The following is a 9,462-nucleotide window of genomic DNA, read 5'->3' on the forward strand; positions in this document are numbered from 1 at the left end:
GTGGTTTTCTCAGCAAACACTTCAGGTTCCTCTTTCTTCCCACAGACATACTGCAGGTGGGCCCTGAAATGGACTCACATATCACTAAGTGTAGTCCTGCCTGGTGACCTACTGAATGCCTTCCAGATAAGCTCTGTGTTAACAGGGACAGCTTTTTGATCATGGATGGATGGAAGGAAGTGGTACAAACAGGCTACAAAAGAACTAACTTTAACTCAACATTACAAAGGAATGAACTATGTAGTTAGCAGTTACTGTTAAGTTTGATGCAGTGAAAAGAATTTTCAAGAATGGTAGCTTTTGGGATTGAAATGAGCTTAGCAGATAACTGTTGACTGCTCCTTCAATCCGTTTCCTATATAGTTTATAAGAGAAATATTCAGGAATGTCCACTCCCCTCCTCACATTCAATTGAACTTTCATAATTATGAGGATGGGGTCTCTTTAATTTATCTGTCAGCATCTCTGACCTTTGTAGTACTACCTTTGGCTTTTTACTCTCCGTGAAATCTGAGTGGGGTGGCATGGCGGCACAGCGGCACAGCGGTTAGCACTACTGCCTGGTAGCCCTGAGGCCCCAGGTTCAATTCCAGCCCTGTGGAGGTTTTTAATGTTCTCCCCATGTTCTTGTGGGTTTCCTCTAGGAGCTCTGGGTTTCCCCCCACAGTCCAAAGACATACTGGTATATTAATTGGCTTCTGGGATAATTGGCCCTGGCGTTTGCGTCTGTGCATCTGCACTGCAATGGACTGGTGTCCTGTCCAGCGTGTGTCCTGCCTTTCACCCATTGCGTGCCAGTATAAGCTCCTGCTCCCCTGTGACCCCGAGTTGGAAGAAGTGGTTAGAAAATGGATGGATGGAAATCTGAGTGCTGGGATGCCGTGGACTACAAAGGATAGGGACACCACCAGGGTTTATGGACTCCCCCTGGCAAGGATATAGGGAATACTGATGAGGTTCTGGAAGCTAGGGAGTTAGGACACTTCACATCCAAGCACTGGCAGTAGTGCATTCTGTATATGCAGCCATTACACTTTTACCAGTGATTATTCAGGCTGCGAGATGCCGTACAAGTACATGTGCTGAATAAATTGATATGATGCATCCAAAGGCTTTCTACTTGGCACATTACTCATCCAAAGCCAACATCTTAATGAATTAAAATGTTGATCTTTTTAAATGTAATAGTTACAGGGCATAAAAGCTTGTTGCTGGTTGCTATCAGTATCTTTCAGTCCGTTACCTGAAATGTCACATGCTACACTAAAAACCTGCATAACTCCCTTTGATTAATCTTATTAAATAGACATTTAATTGAATAAAACATTGTGCCTGCAGGAGTACATCTAAGGTTTTATCATGTCTCTCAACTCTGCCTTTGAACAAGTTATCAAAGAGCAACTGTCCAAATGAAAGAAGCTGTGATCTGGTGCTAAATATTTAAGGTGATAATGATGTGTTATTACTGAAAAATTAAGCTAAATGAAAATGACAATTTTTTATTGATTACATTTACAAGCTTGAAACACATATTTTCTGTGCAAATACAGTGTAGTGTTTCAGTGCTGTGCACAAAGTGTTCCCAATCCTTCAAGGAGTATCTTTCTGTCAGATACAAGACAAAAAATAGAATTGCATTAAGAAAACTGCAGCTTGTACATCTGTGATCGACAACGTAGTGTTTTTGCCACTCTGATTCTACTTATTGTACAAATCTGTAATTTTCACTTAATTTGGTTATGCTCCTTTATCAAAGAAAACACTTTCCCAAAAGCATTACAATGACAGGTGAAATTCTGAAAACCCCTTAATAGAGTTGAGATTTGTGTTGTTTTTTTATTATTTTGAATCTTGGAAATACTGCTAATCGTTTTTCCTGCATTCCAGAGGGAATATATTAATTTACTGATGATACAGTAAATGGGAAATAAGCTTTACCATTTACCAAACCAGCATGGACCTAGAACACATTTTTCATTTTAATTTATTTTTGGATTCATTTTCAATTCAGAATTCTTACTGTACTTTCATGCTTGGGCTCATGTCTTTCCCATAGTCATTTAATGATTGCTCTAAGGAGCTATATTAGTACAAACAATATGTAAGGTTAATGGACATATTCAATGCATACCCACAATTTAACATAAATATACTTTGGCCTTAACAAGCCAAAGATTCAAACCTGAACTCTCCCCTATTAAAAACAAACTTTTTTTTGTATTACCTTATTAGAGCCAATGAGAGCAACATTTTAACTATCTGACTTTACATCTTCTTAAATCAGCACTGACATTTAGGAGCTTACAGCCTTTCATTACTAGTGAGCAAAGCTCTTGGAAAAACACCATAACATAATCCTTTAATTCAGGTGAAAGGAGTGGTTACCTGTCTTCTCAGTTAATAAACTCCCCCTCTACCCTCACCCAATGACAGACATACACAAAATGCATACAATTACTGCAGGAAGTTGTCATGGAAAATACCGAGTCTTGAGAGTGATAATACATTTAGTTAAGCACAAACCGTACTGCGTTTGTGTTTTACATGTATTATCTCTAGAGCAAAGAGCCTGTCAACCACGTGCCCCCAGTCTTGGCTCTGGAGGGCAGGCGTACCTGTGGTTTTTCCAGCTATCTTCAAAGCATCTGCACTTGAAGGGCTGGAATAAGATGGTAAATTGGTCCAATTAAGCCAATGTTAAACTGGTTCAGGTCAATAAAATACCTGTATAGGCCACACCAAATCACCTGTTATTTAATGATTAGGAATATATTTAAACAATTGATTAATAACACACATCATGTTTCATTGAAGGAACTCAGATCATTGAGGGCTTTCAGATATTCTGATTTTTGTTCCAAATGATCCCATATATTTCTTAATTCAATGGTTTTCCAAACAACTGCGTTCTAAAAGGCATTTCCAGACAACTTAATGTATTGACACCCCAGTCATTTTGGGAGGGATACAGTATAGATGGGCTCTTCTTGAAAAAGCTTTTGAAATGAGTCTGTTCTACAATTGAGAAAAGAAGGAAGCAACATGCTTTCACAATCTGTCTTGTTACAAGCAGTAAACCAGCGCCCTGTGGGTGTCGCTTGTTTTAGTTATTAAGTATTTTTCTAAATGGCTCTGTAATTAGATTGGTTGCAACTGCCCTAAAGGTCAAAAGGTCATCTCCTGTGACGCATTTTAGCCTTTCAGGAAGGGCAAGTATGTTTTTTGCCCTTGAAGCAAACCACCACTTGTTTACAATTAGAAATATTTTAAAATGGCCCTCCAGAATGCAAGCATTCCAAAAACAATCAAATCCACTTAAATAATTTGGGAATCCTGACATAACAAAAGGTATTTAGTGTTGCAGATGAGCACTTTAATGCCATTTTTCAGTGCATTAAGCATCTCCATATAATATCCACAACTTTAAAAACAGTGTGTTGGATGGGAAAACAGAGGTTAGCATGTAAGGTCTATGCATTTACCAGGCCCTTCTTCATCATCCATTGTGTCACCAGCAATAAACACTTCACAGAGTATGAAGGATAAAAAACAGTTACTGTATGTTGTAGAGCAAATAACATTTGAACAATAGTCTGATTTATATTTAATATCTGCACGACTGTGCTTCAGACAGGTAAAATATTTTTGTTGCCTTACACTATTGTTTGGTAACAATTATGCAACTATTTAAATCAGATGGATAGATTTGAAAGGCACTTTTTCGTTGGATGAAGATAGCATTACCATCTGTCCCTTAAATAGCTTAAAATACCTTTAGCTCTTTGTTTACACAATTGTACATTTGCTTCAGATAAATTATTCATGCACTCAACCACAGATGTTTTTTTTTTGCTTTCTTCCATAAGATAAAGTTTGATTGATTCCAAGTTGATGGAGTTTTATATAGGAATAATTTATATAACATAACACTGGTGCTGATTATAGCCAACTCGAAGGATTATTGCCCTCTATTGGCTATAAGAGAATTTCTTGCATCAATTAGAGCCCTTTGCTCCTCTGTATAAGCAGTAGCATTGCTTAGACAAAAGATAGCTCCTGATGAGCAGCAGGGCAATACATATACTACAAAGGAACAAGTAATAGGTTTATTCCATGCTGAAAAAAAGAAAGAAAACAGTGTTTCAGCCGTGGAGCCTTCTTCAGGTGTCAAAGCTTTCAGGTGTCAGGTGTCACACCTGAAGAAGGCTCCACGGCCGAAACATTGCGTTTTCTTTCTTCTTTTTTTCAGCATGGAATAAACCTATTACTTGTTCCTTTGCAGCCTACGCATGCTGACGCAGCTACCCACCTGAACTAATACATATACTATACATGCGTTCTGTTGATGAGATAAATTGTGTTTTCTTATTCATAGATGAATTACTGTCTCTTGTTTTGATGGCTTACAGCTCACAATTTAGGAGTGCAGTGATAGCAGGTTGTTCTACCTGTATCCTGGCTATTCAACCAATCAAAATATGTCAAAGCTTCTTATAGCTTAAAGTGAACTGTGCCAGTGCTTAAGACATCTAATTTCTGATGCAAGTGACCTACATGCATGTCTTCAACTATAACAGCATTACCACCTTGTACCCCAATCTTGTCAGAATTCAGAAACCTGGCCTTGGCAGTAGTGAGATAGGAGAATGCCAAGGAAAACCAGTTTTCTGCTGTAAGCGGGGTTAGTAGATCAGTAGGTGGCACTCTTCCTGTTAAAAAGAGTAGAATTGTTCAATCCTGTGTCCAGGCTACAATCCAGTCTTGGCCTGAACAATTTTACTTACCTAAAGATTCCCCTTATTTCAACTTAATAAAGAAATTCAAGTAGGTAGCTGTGTCAGCAATGCGTAGGCTGCAAAGGAACAAGTTAAGGTTAATTCCATGCTGAAAAAAAAAAAGAGACAACTTTTTGGTTGTGGAGCCTTCTTCAGGTTTGTCCAGTCTTCAGCCTTCCTCACACCCCTGAAGAAGGCTCCACAGCCAAAACGTTGGGTCTCTTTTCTTTTAGGCATGGAATTAACCTTTACTTAACGAAACTATCACACATCTGCTCTTGATATTTATGGTGCTGGTGCATAATGTCTAATGCACATCACCCTGCAGTGGAAGATGAAGTCGGTTCCCTTATATACAGTAACATATACTGTATGTACAGCACTTTGGGATCTTTCAGAATGAGGTTACAGTATATACTGTAAGTACATCATCAACTAAAATGACACTGAATATGTCATCAACCAGCACATGAATTGATCCCTTACTAAAAAAAACATCAAACAAAAAAAAAAACTTTGAAATGGCACATTGACACATTTATGTGATTTCAGACTCCCAGATGTAGTTATTACCAATTTCAGCTTAGTTAGCTTTGTATAATATTGGCATTTTCCCTTATTTTTCTAAAAGTAGACCTGGTAGAATCATGTGAAGGTTTTCACAGTCGAAGCTTTGTGCATCTTTTCTACTCTTTTCAGCATGATATAAACCTTTACTTGTTCCCTGGTAGAATCATACTAATTAGAAATATTCTGCTTGCTGCTACAGAAAAACATCACATCACTTCTCTCTTTATACTTTCCTAGAGAATTTCATTATACTTCAAGGAAGTTACTTTTTGACAATCTCATTTACAGAAGGAATTAATATAATCTTATTACCCCCAAAGAAAGCTAACAGAGAATGAAATGACACCTTTTAGAGAAATAAGCACCTACGCTGTACTGCTACCTTGAGTACTGTTTTGTTTTTTTATTATGTAGGATAACACTAATCTTTACATCATTATATTAACTCAAAAATAGCTAAAACTAATGGACACTAGTTAATATAATGTGCATCAGAATGGCAAAGTTATTCCACAAAAGAGTGAAGGGCAATTCATCTCGTGTAATAATATAGAGAAACATCTGTGAAGTGCAATTGTGATTGGAGTACAGCAGGTTGCGTATATTTCTGTAAATGAAAACGGTTAAGACAGGATCTGTTGCAGGCCTTCTGAGAAATGTATATAGGAAAGCCAAAACTGCTAGACATTGGTATTTAAATATATGTGTTAATATTTATTGCTGAGAAGCATCTTTGAGTTTTTAGTTCTAAAACATTGTAAACAGTCATTGAATACATTTATTTTTGCCTGGGACTAAAGTTGTAGACCCAGAGATTTGCAATGGCATTAACTTAAGTACTAGAAATGTAAAGTTTCGTTCTCTTTGAAGCAGTCTGACCTTCAACCCCGAGGAAGATGCAGTTGCTGATGTAACATCTAGCTATGACACTTTAAATGTGGTGCAATCACACAGCAGCGTGGCTAACAATGCGATAAAGGAATCAAATATGGCTTTTTAGCTATTTTCAGAATGGTGTTGTCTCTTCTATAGTTTAGTAGGACGGTGTTCTCTAACCTTGGATTATAACAGTTGCACTACTGGATAGGCTTTGGAAAGACAATTGATTCTCATCCAAAGGCCTCTCTACTGCTGCTTTGGATAGATGTCTTTGTACACATGCTAGTCCATTACGTACAGTATAGATACAGTGCACCTTAACATTTCATCCAGACTACAACTAGCTCTAAAGGTCTTTGTCAAACTCACCAAACATTGTTTCCTATAAAGGTGCAGCAGAATAGGTGTACTGTAAGTTTATATTTATAACAATGTTTTTAAGAAGCAGAGAAGCAGTTTGTAAAACAAGACTCGAATCTCTCAACAATATTTCTTACGAGAAGCATCTTTTGCTGCATAATAAATCAGAGCTTTTATTAACCTTGGTGTTTCTGTAACGCAGAAATAGATGATTTGATTACATGCTTTTTTGCAAGTACAATACCTAAAATAAATTTGATTCAAAGCCATTAATCTTCAAAAATGATCAGCCATACACAGACGCTGAGCTTGTGCTTCTTCATTTAAAGATAAAGTTATCCTTCAACAATAAAAATGAACAAAACCTAAAAAGTGACATTTGAAGTGGCACTTAAATTTCCCAAATCAGGGTGTGTTTATTTATTTGTTTGTTTTTTCATTTGGTTTAGAAGACAATGACTCCTAAATAACTGGTTTGCATTTAGAGCTACTATTGAAATGATTTTCCCCATACCCTTTCTGACTGACGTCTATCTAATTTTCTGTTGCTATGAGACTGTTGGTGAGTCGCTGCCAAAGGGAGTATGGATTAGTCTGTGAAATTGGGAGAAGGCCTCCGATACTGAGCTAAAAGAAATGAGATTTTAACTGGGAAATATTGGGATTAACTGAACATTTCTGGTGCTTGTCAACTTGCAGTTTAATCCTCTTAACCCCTTTGATGGTAGGGTAACCATTACAGATTGCATGAAAAGACAGCTTTCTGTTTGCTGGCATTCTAATGTGGAATATGCTTGTTGGCACTTGATACTATAATGACCAATGTAACATTCAAGGCAGGTAGACTTACCCACAAATTATAAGGCACGGAATTAGAGGGTTTTTGACTACTGCTGCATAATGTGTATAGTTTTTTTTTTTTTTTAACATGGAAACCTAAGTACTAAAGCATTCCTATCCACAGAAGCATAGCGTTACCTTCAATCTTTGATCTTGCTATTCATACCTACAGTTCTAAGCAGTGTGCATATATAAAGTAATAATTAGTAAGGAGGGGATTCACATAATCTGGCACTTATCTTCAGAACCCACATGGGTGATATGTGGCAGCCATCATATGACAGCAGCCCTACTACACCGCAGGTCAGGAGAAGAAGTAATTACTTTCACAATTGAATTAATGGGGAATCTTAAGGAACCACACTGTAAATGAACAAAGTGTAATTGGCTAATACACAGGGGTTAACACCCTGATATTTAAGCATTTTTCTTTTTTGAGCGGGAAGCTTAAAGAAGAGCTATTTTTGCATGTACAGTATGGCACAGTACTGTTTATTGTATCTAAATATCACTCTGGGTTTTGTTGAATGATCACTGGCTTAAACTGTGCATGTGTGAAATTAATCAGAATAGTTAGATATATGGAGACAATTTATTAGATGTTCACAGATATAACAAATACTTCACTATTATCTAAAAAAAAATGTGACAATTTGAAATGCCAGGATTCTACATATATTTTACCGATGTTGTCCTTCATTCAAAAGGAGACGTTTACCCCAGTTTCTGCATCTCATGCTGAGAATGGAATTATAGATATATATGACTTCTGTACATATTTCAATTCATTTACCAGAAAAAATCTACTGGACTGCCTGTATCATTTAACCTTTGCGGGGATTGTTCATAAAAGCATATTGCCACACCTAAAATTACATATTCCCCAGCTGTAATCTATAAATTCACAGTTCTGTTACTACCTTCACTTCTGATCCGCATTTAACCTTGATTTCGCATAATTAATAGCTAATTAGCTTTGAACTACAGTAATAGTTCATGCCTTTTCTAAATGAAATCTACAGGAGCCACTATAATTTAAATTGTATAATATAAATTGGCTTAATATCATTCTTAAAAATCTTAGTATTTTTTTCCACTTGAAAATTCACACTTCGTATTTGTTCTGAGCGAATGGACCTACTGTGAAGCGGACCGCTTCTTTACCATCACTTGAATCTACCAAAACTTTCCTCGAAATCCATCCAACCAACCAGGTTGTATTTCACCCCGGTATGCAGAGTATGTGAGCTATAGACACCCATAACCAACACGGCTCTTGTTTCCCCCCGCAATCCATACACTCACTTATACCTACAAGACTCTCTAAAACGAGTAAAACTAAACCTCGGAAAATGTCGCTATGCTGAAGACTAAAATCTAGTTCACGCCCGCAGCAGCAGTGTAGCGGTGCTGTCCAGCAGTTTGGTGCTGAATACGTTTAAGCTCGTAGAGAGCGCACATTAGAGACGGCTCATGGACAATGTTCATCACAGGCGGAACTTGACATGTATGGAAACGATATGCATAGCATAATGACAGCGGGTGTTGACTAAATGTACAACCACAAAGGAAAGACTAAATCGTTGTTTTAACAAAAAAGCATTGCCCTCTGCAAATATTTGGTTCGACTTTATTACACTGTTATGATTAACATTCGCATGCCCTGAAAGAAGCCTTCAGCTTCTGTTCCTCCCAGTGCAACAGCATTTAACCATATAACCACCTCATTCAGCAAAAGAGGCTAATTGCACCCCCTACTATAAAGCTCTAATATCTTCCTACGTACATACTTTTTTGTTGTTTTGAAACAAAAATGTGGTACATATGAATCATGTACCGTCAAGGATTTAAACACCTGCTACTCTGATATCACCAATTACACATAATCAGAAACGGTAGTAGAAACTGATGAATAGATCTTAGCTGCTGTAACGTCACGATATTTGAAAGATAGTTGATTTACTGTACAACGCGATGACCAGAAAGTCCAGCGGACTTAAAACTGTAGTTAACAGTATATGCACCGAAGTCAGAGAGT

The sequence above is a fragment of the Atractosteus spatula genome, chromosome 16, assembly GCF_055471065.1.
Source record: "Atractosteus spatula isolate fAtrSpa1 chromosome 16, fAtrSpa1.hap1, whole genome shotgun sequence".
NCBI lineage: Eukaryota > Metazoa > Chordata > Actinopteri > Semionotiformes > Lepisosteidae > Atractosteus > Atractosteus spatula.